The 7,278-nt window shown below is 44.0% G+C and overlaps 1 protein-coding gene across 1 annotated transcript in view; it reads left to right on the top strand.

Annotated features, from left to right (window-relative positions):
- Nucleotides 1-4,158, top strand: part of LOC113216731 (protein doublesex) — a 166,377-nt gene extending 162,219 nt beyond the window's left edge. Inside the window, exon 7 of the mRNA XM_052267775.1 lies at nucleotides 1,310-4,158. The gene's annotated coding sequence lies outside the window, so the exon portion shown is untranslated. The remainder of the gene's footprint in view (nucleotides 1-1,309) is intronic.
- The last annotated feature ends 3,120 nt before the right edge of the window (nucleotides 4,159-7,278 follow it).

The raw sequence follows: 7,278 nt of genomic DNA on the forward strand, positions 1-7,278 counted from the left end.
AAGTGGGAGGGTAGGCCACCCGCCTGGCCAGCGTGCGTAGCGCGGCCAGCGGCTGCCCAACCGCCGGGCGCCTCAGAAGGCTCGCTAGTAGACGCGAAAGTCTGTTGGTTCAAGCCGACTGCGTAGTTTAGTTTCCATTATTTAGACGTCACTTTGAGGGAAACGTGGAGAACATTTTCTAAGTGTCAAGTCCGAACTCAATCTGTGCGCGACCCGTGAGCAGCTCGGGTCATAGGTCTGCCAAGCCACCCCCTGCTGCTGTTCTGCCGGCCCGTGACCCTACGACTAAGAGTCTTAGGGTCGGGTCCGGTCGGCTGAGGGTGCGTATGTTTATTGTTATGTTATATCAAGTTAAGCCAAGCCGAACGCGCAAGCCCAAGCCCAAGCCGAAACTCAAGCCCGACGCGACGAATTTTTCGGATCAAAGTTATGTTTTTAGTGTTTTCAGAGTTCATTTTTACGCGCATTGCCGCAGCTAGTGTGTATTTAAGTGCATTTGTGCTACTGGGGCAAGAATTCTGTGTTACTGGCATTACTTTAATCCGAAAAATTCGTCGCATCGGGCTTGAGTTTCGGCTTGGGCTTGGGCTTGCGCGTTCGGCTTGGCTTAACTTGATATAACATTATATCAAGTTAAGCCAAGCCGAACGCGCAAGCCCAAGCCGAAGCCGAAACTCAAGCCCGATGCGACGAATTTTTCGGATTAAAGTAATCCCAGTAACGCAGAATTCTTACCCCAGTAGCACAAATGCACTTAAATACACACTAGCTGCGGCAATGCGCGTAAAAATGAACTCTGAAAACACTAAAAACATAACTTTAATCCGAAAAATTCGTCGCATCGGGCTTGAGTTTCGGCTTGGGCTTGGGCTTGCGCGTTCGGCTTGGCTTGACTTGATATAACATAGGCTATTAAGCGTGGGCGCGATCCACTAGCTAGCCGCACACTGCAGGGTCGGTTGGGTAGATCACTGCCCTCTATGGAGGTGTCAAGCATGCATTGGCCTTTAGTTCTAACTATCTTACTACTTCGACAATAGCAGAAAGGATATCAGTTCAGGAATCATTGTTCCTAGATCTCAGCGTAAACGCGTCCAAATTTGATTTGAAAATTATTTCACATTATTAAACTGTGTGAATTTGAAAACAGGTTCCGGTCCTGATTTCCTTTCTTCGCTAGGTCTTTGTTCTTTCTTCGATAGGGTCTGTGAAGCATTCGTTTGTCGGCGTACGCGACAACGACGTCGTGTTGATCTCTTGTGATATTTGTGTCGTGACGCTAACGAATTCGTTTTCCCGTCTGTTTCAGGTGGGGTCGACCTCATGTGATACTCTTTACCTGTGAGGAGCGGTGGCAGCTCCGGCACGACCAGCTCGACTTGGCTTCACCTGCGCCAGCAAGATTCATGCCCCGGCCACAGCAGGCTGCCCTGGAGCGGGCGGCCAGGCGGACGGGGTGCCTTTGCCTTTAACTGCGCTCGCCCGTGGACAACCCTGCTGCAGAGGCGTTTTTATGATCAATCCAATTCATTTTAATCAGCTACACACGACATGAGATTTATCGGCACACGCAAGTTTTTCCCGGTTTTATAGACCGAGGAGAGATCCATTGCGGTGTATACACTTCTGGGGCGCCATCAAATTTAAATAATAAAAATGAGGCATCCCTCCTCCTTACCTCCTTGCCATCAATCTGATTTGATTCAATCAATCATCCATCTATCTACCGATTTCACGAACTGGTCTTCTCAACCAGCTGACCACCGCAACCCGGGATGCCCGCCCGGCCCGGCGCCCTGATCCCGGGAGCAGGCCCAAGCCAACCCCGCGGTCAGTGTCTGGCCCCACACTAGTCACTCGAAGGGGACCGAGCCGTGAGACACTCGCCGCTCCGAAACCGGAGTCAAGAAATGCACCAAAAATTGATGTGGGGGTGGTGCAGCGGTATATAGTTAATTTTACTGTCATCGACATCCATTAGATTATATTTGTTATTATTATTTGTCGGGATAAGTGGGCAGAATACGATTACAATCAGAATCTGAAAAAGTTTACCTTACATATGTTTTCCAAATTTCAGTTGATTTGACTCAACCTGTTGGACATACGTTGGTAGTACATAGAGACCCATTAGGGAAGGGACTGGATATCAAATTCTTTCCTCTGTAAACCAACTAGCAGTACTGCTGGTCAGTCCTTTGTTTTAGAAGTCCCAACCGCCAATATGCGAGGGGAGGGCAGGGACTCCCTCACAAAAATAAAAATTTTACTCGACCTTCGTAATTTCAAAAAAAGTTGACATTTTACTCCTTTTCCCAATTTGTCCACTATTTTTAGTCACACTGCTAGCTAAGAGCTAGTGGTCGCAGTGTGATACAGTCAGGCAGAGGTTTTGACTGATTTTGTGATATTTTCGATTAGTTCGGGAAAGGTATTGCGCGTTTTTTTGTTTGTTTGTTTTTTAAGGAAAAATTTAATTTATGCTATTGTCAGCATCCATGTGTCTTGTATATTTATAATATAAATATATATAAGCACGCTGAATATTTTGTGATACCGAAGGAAACATGGCAGACTCATAGGTACTATAATATAGACTGAGGCGTGTAGGTTGTGTCAAAGAGCAACAAATAGCACAGTGGAGTCAGCTTTTGTCTTATGCATATTAAAATAACTTTAAGCACATATTACTTACAACATTCGCCTTGTGTATTCTCATTTTCCATGTTAATGTTAGGAAGTCAGTGCTGTGAAAATGCCATAAGTTATATATCTCAATGTGGGATTATAAGAACAAGTATAGAGAGTGCAGCTTCAGGCACACCATGGTTTATTTTCAGCAAAATGAAAGCTATAATTTGGAAAATGCAAATCATTTCAAAAAATGTTACTATCTTTCCTTGATAAAAGTTGTCACTCAACCAATAGGATTAGTTGCACTTTTTATAGATGCATAGGTACTACATATTGTATTTTGTTTCGCCATACAGATTTAAGAATTGTGTACAGAGTAAAAGATCGGTTGAGTCCTCCTATGTAGGTACATTTTGTCCATTGATTTGTGTTTTGATGCAAGTGTTTGCATTTTGTGTCATGAGGCGTTGTTATAATTATGTTATGAATATTGACAATTTTTGATTAATATAATTTATTCAGATTGTTGTGACCAAATTATTTTATTATAAACATCTTATGTATTCTATGACTACTCATATAACAGTGTTGTGTTACTATTACATTTCAATTAGTTTTCAAGTTATAATCAAACCTGAGACTGGCTTTATTGTTCCCATAATATTTGCAAAGCATTGCACAATTTTTGTCAAATTTATTCAAAAAGTTATTTGGTGGGAACTATAGAAACATCTGAAATACAATATTTGAATATGTATTCAGAAACTACATATTTTCTATTGTTAAGGTCCAATGAAAGCCGGAAAAAATAGAGATGGGGGAATGAGACGTCAATTGCACTGCTTTGTGGTCAAATTTAAAATTGTTGTCTTACATTTCATATTTGAGATTGATACAGTTTCACCAAGTTAGTCATTCAATTCTGATGTTTGTGTCCTTTGGTAAAAAAAAAAAATAGTATCATTGGAAAAATATGCTGGAGAAAAATCAACTCAATTGAAGGTCTCTTCATGGCTCAGGTTCAGATTCCCCCTTCTTTTATGTTGGGCCAATTGTTCAGGAATCCAATGTAGGCTATGGTCCGGCAAATATGTTTTAACAGTGATGGTTGTGGTCCAGGTTTAAAGTCATCATCTTTCTAAAACCAGTCGTGATCATTGAGGCAAACATTTCTCATCACTTTTAAACCAGAAAAAAATTATGGACAGATTAGAATAGATAGATGCAAGGCTTCTAAATGCTTCCCAGTTTTAGATTCTATTATCTACTGTTACATTTTTGCTTTTGAGGAGTATATTTGACTTTGATCAGCGACATTGTAATACACTATATTCATGGCATGGTACGTATCTGTAAAAATCTTGTCATACTTTGTTCTACTAGGGATATGTTGTTGTAGCCTCACCCTATACTTTGGCTTTCATCATTAAAATTCTTTGAATCATGTTTCATTTGTTTGCTAATGGTTTTATGTTATATGTGCATTTAAATTACTGGTGCTGAAATACAAGATGATTATAATAATTTAAACATCTAAATATTCCAAATCCTGCATGCATATCTAAATAAAAAATTAGCCCACAGGCCTCAAAGCCCCAGCGTCCCTTCCGGGGGAGGGGCGGTGCACGTTTCCTTTTGCTAAGACAGTCTTGGGGACTGTCTGAGGATATTCGCTTGAAAAGTCTGGTTTGGTGTGGCTCGCCAACAGCGTAATTTAACAAATCGTTGTTTTACTGGAGCATCCTAAGTGCACCTTGAAATACTGATCATTTTATGCACTGAATATAAATATTTCAAACCTATCACTTTAGTAATTAACGGACTAACCAGTATTTTCAAAAACAAACGCCGAAGCGAGCCAGCCCTTCTTATTGTTTTGGACTTGAGGTGGTCTCTGATTCAAGGCACGTTGCCTGTGGCGGTAACTTTAAGGGTGTCCCCACATTCCCACAATAAACGTTTTTCTGGCCGACACCGGTGCTAGCGCCTGCGCTGCGCTGGGTAGGCCAACCCGCCCAGTAGCTGTGCGGAGACGGCGGCCCGCCCTGTGCGCCCAACAGGGGACCGCCCCCCCCCCCCCTCCCGCGCGCCTGATACGCACGCACGCCCCTGTTTGTAGCTGCACGATTGTAGCCGTACGGCCAGGGGCAGCTTCATCCGAACCGAATGTACAAATAAGTCCGTTTGGCGTCGTAAATGCTCACGCCCAACTTCCCCCAACCCAGACGACGACGACGACGACAGGGAACTCGACAACAGGGAACTCCCACGGCCCGCTTTCGACGAGAGTCGAACCCCGGCCCAGAGCCGAATCATTTGCTACCTTCGACGCAGTTTAACCAGGATGGTAACTACTACGCCGTCGGAACTCCACGAGGGTGATATGGTGAAAAGACGGGTTTGAAGTTCACTCGAAATTTCGAGTCTTTGATGTCGCACTGAACGAGGGCGGCTACGACGCCACGCGACCCAGGCTGCCTGCGAGTGTCTCGTCGGGCAGTAAAGAAAAACGAACAAGCGAGTATTTGAACCTGCGATCTCTAGGTGACACGTGACGGCGCCGACCTACCCTTTACACGCTGTCGGCACTCTACGGTTCATTTCCACTTTCCACTCAAAAGCTTTAGGGCTGAGAAAGTTTTCACCACCTTCACAGAGATTCGAACCTCCGATCCCCGAGTCTCTGGCCCGCTTTGAACGAGCGCCGCTACGACGCCGGGATGCAATTTGGTGAGAACAGAACTTCTATCTTAATAATTATTGCTCTCCCCATTTCCGTGCCGTTGCCGCGTCCCCTCCCCCTCCTCTCCTCCCCACTCCGCATTCCCCGCTATCCCCGCGCCTTCATTGAAACGTAAACAAACAGTGAAGATCGGTGTCGCGTCTTCTGCTCAACACTAGAACTTATAGTTCTAGTCAATACCGACTAGTCAATACCGATAATACCTATCCATTTGAACTATCATAGGATTTTAATCAGAATTTTAGGGTGGACAGCGCCGCTTTTCGATATTGATATTAATTGCAAGGTATAGTTCTTTATGGTTTCCGGGTATTGAATTGTTCTGTTCCGATTATTGTAGGAGGTTAGTGTGCTCCAGTGGCCTCATTTTTACACAACATAAGTTGTATAGGCAGACCAGCCTAAGGTCTCACTTTTCCTCTCCCCTTCTCGCCTGCGAACTGCTATGCTGCCCGTGATTCGAAAAGTGGCACATCCTTCTGGTCGCACTGTAAGTTATTTTTTAAGTTGAGTAAATAATGCCCGTTTGCTTGGCTCACTGTACGCTTTTTTGAAAAGGCGTTGAATGGGTAGACTTCTCCATCCATGTAGTTTGTTACAAATACTGTTGTAGGTCATTTACAAATGGGTGAGCTGCTGTTAGCAAAATGTATTACTTTTGGTTGGGGTGGGCTTTCATTATCAACTGAGGGTTTCCGCTCTATTTGTGTAATCCCCTACACAATCAATCAATCAATGTACGTTACAGCCAATTTGTAGCTGCCCTATCCACTATTGTACTAGTAATTGTGGGAAAGGTATCTGAGAGATATGGACAGCCTACAACATATGTGCAGGTGGAGAGGGATATGTTATGTTCAGATAATCCTTGAGTTCAGTTGAGAAATATATGAAACCAATCATTTAAAAAATAGCGCTAAAAGCACCGGTCAATATGACTGCAGGAACACGGCCCAGAAATGTTCTTGACATGAGCAAAAAAGTCTTTAGAGTCATTTATTTAGCCGGAAAGTATAGGTGAGTTGACATGACAGTATAACCATTTGTCTCTGTACAGAAGCTTTCTTTGGTGTGCATCAAACGGCAATTTTGATGGTTTTTGTGGTGCCTTCGTTCTTCAGTGTTCTTCAGTGAAATGGTTGGGATTGGTCCGATAGCATCCTCTTTGAATCCCTCTGTCGAAATTTCACGCCACCGGGCCATATTTTAAGTGAGTCACGCCTGTTTTTCTTGGACCGGCTCGCCTACTAGGTAGGCAGCTCATTGTACGCTGTCCGCCGGATTCAAAAGACCACCCCCTTTAAACTCAAATTTCTCTGGACAGGGGTGGTTTCTGGCAGAACTAAAAGTAGTTTTGTGGTCCGCTGGTTCACCCTTGTCGATTCGACTACTTCTCCGTCGAAATCCAGACCCATCAATTTTCGCTAAAAATAGGAAGGCAGCCTTTGTAAATCTGGCCAAAAATAAAGAAAAATAAAATCGCTGGAAATGGTTGGGATTGGTCCGACAGCACCCTCTTTCAATCTCTCCGTCGAAATTTCACGCCAACGGGCCATTTTAAGTGAGTTACCCCTGTTTTTCTTGGACCGGCTCGCCTGCGAGGTAGGCAGCCCATCGTACGCTGCCCGCCAGATTCAAAAGACCGCCCCTTAAAACTCAAGTTTCTCTGGACAGGGGTGGTTTCTGGCGAAACCAAAAGTAGTTTTGTGGTCCCCTGGTTCACCCCTGTCGATTCAACTACTTTTCCGTCGAAATCCGGGCCCATCAATTTTCGCTAAAAACACAAAGGCTATAGCCTTTGTATATTTTGCCAAAAATGAAAAAATTTAAAATCGCTGGAAATGGTTGGGATTGGTCCAACAGTATCCTCTTTCAATATCCCCGTCGAAATTTCACGCCGC

The sequence above is a fragment of the Frankliniella occidentalis genome, unplaced genomic scaffold, assembly GCF_000697945.3.
Source record: "Frankliniella occidentalis isolate FOCC.00 unplaced genomic scaffold, Focc_3.1 Scaffold59, whole genome shotgun sequence".
Lineage (NCBI taxonomy): Eukaryota > Metazoa > Arthropoda > Insecta > Thysanoptera > Thripidae > Frankliniella > Frankliniella occidentalis.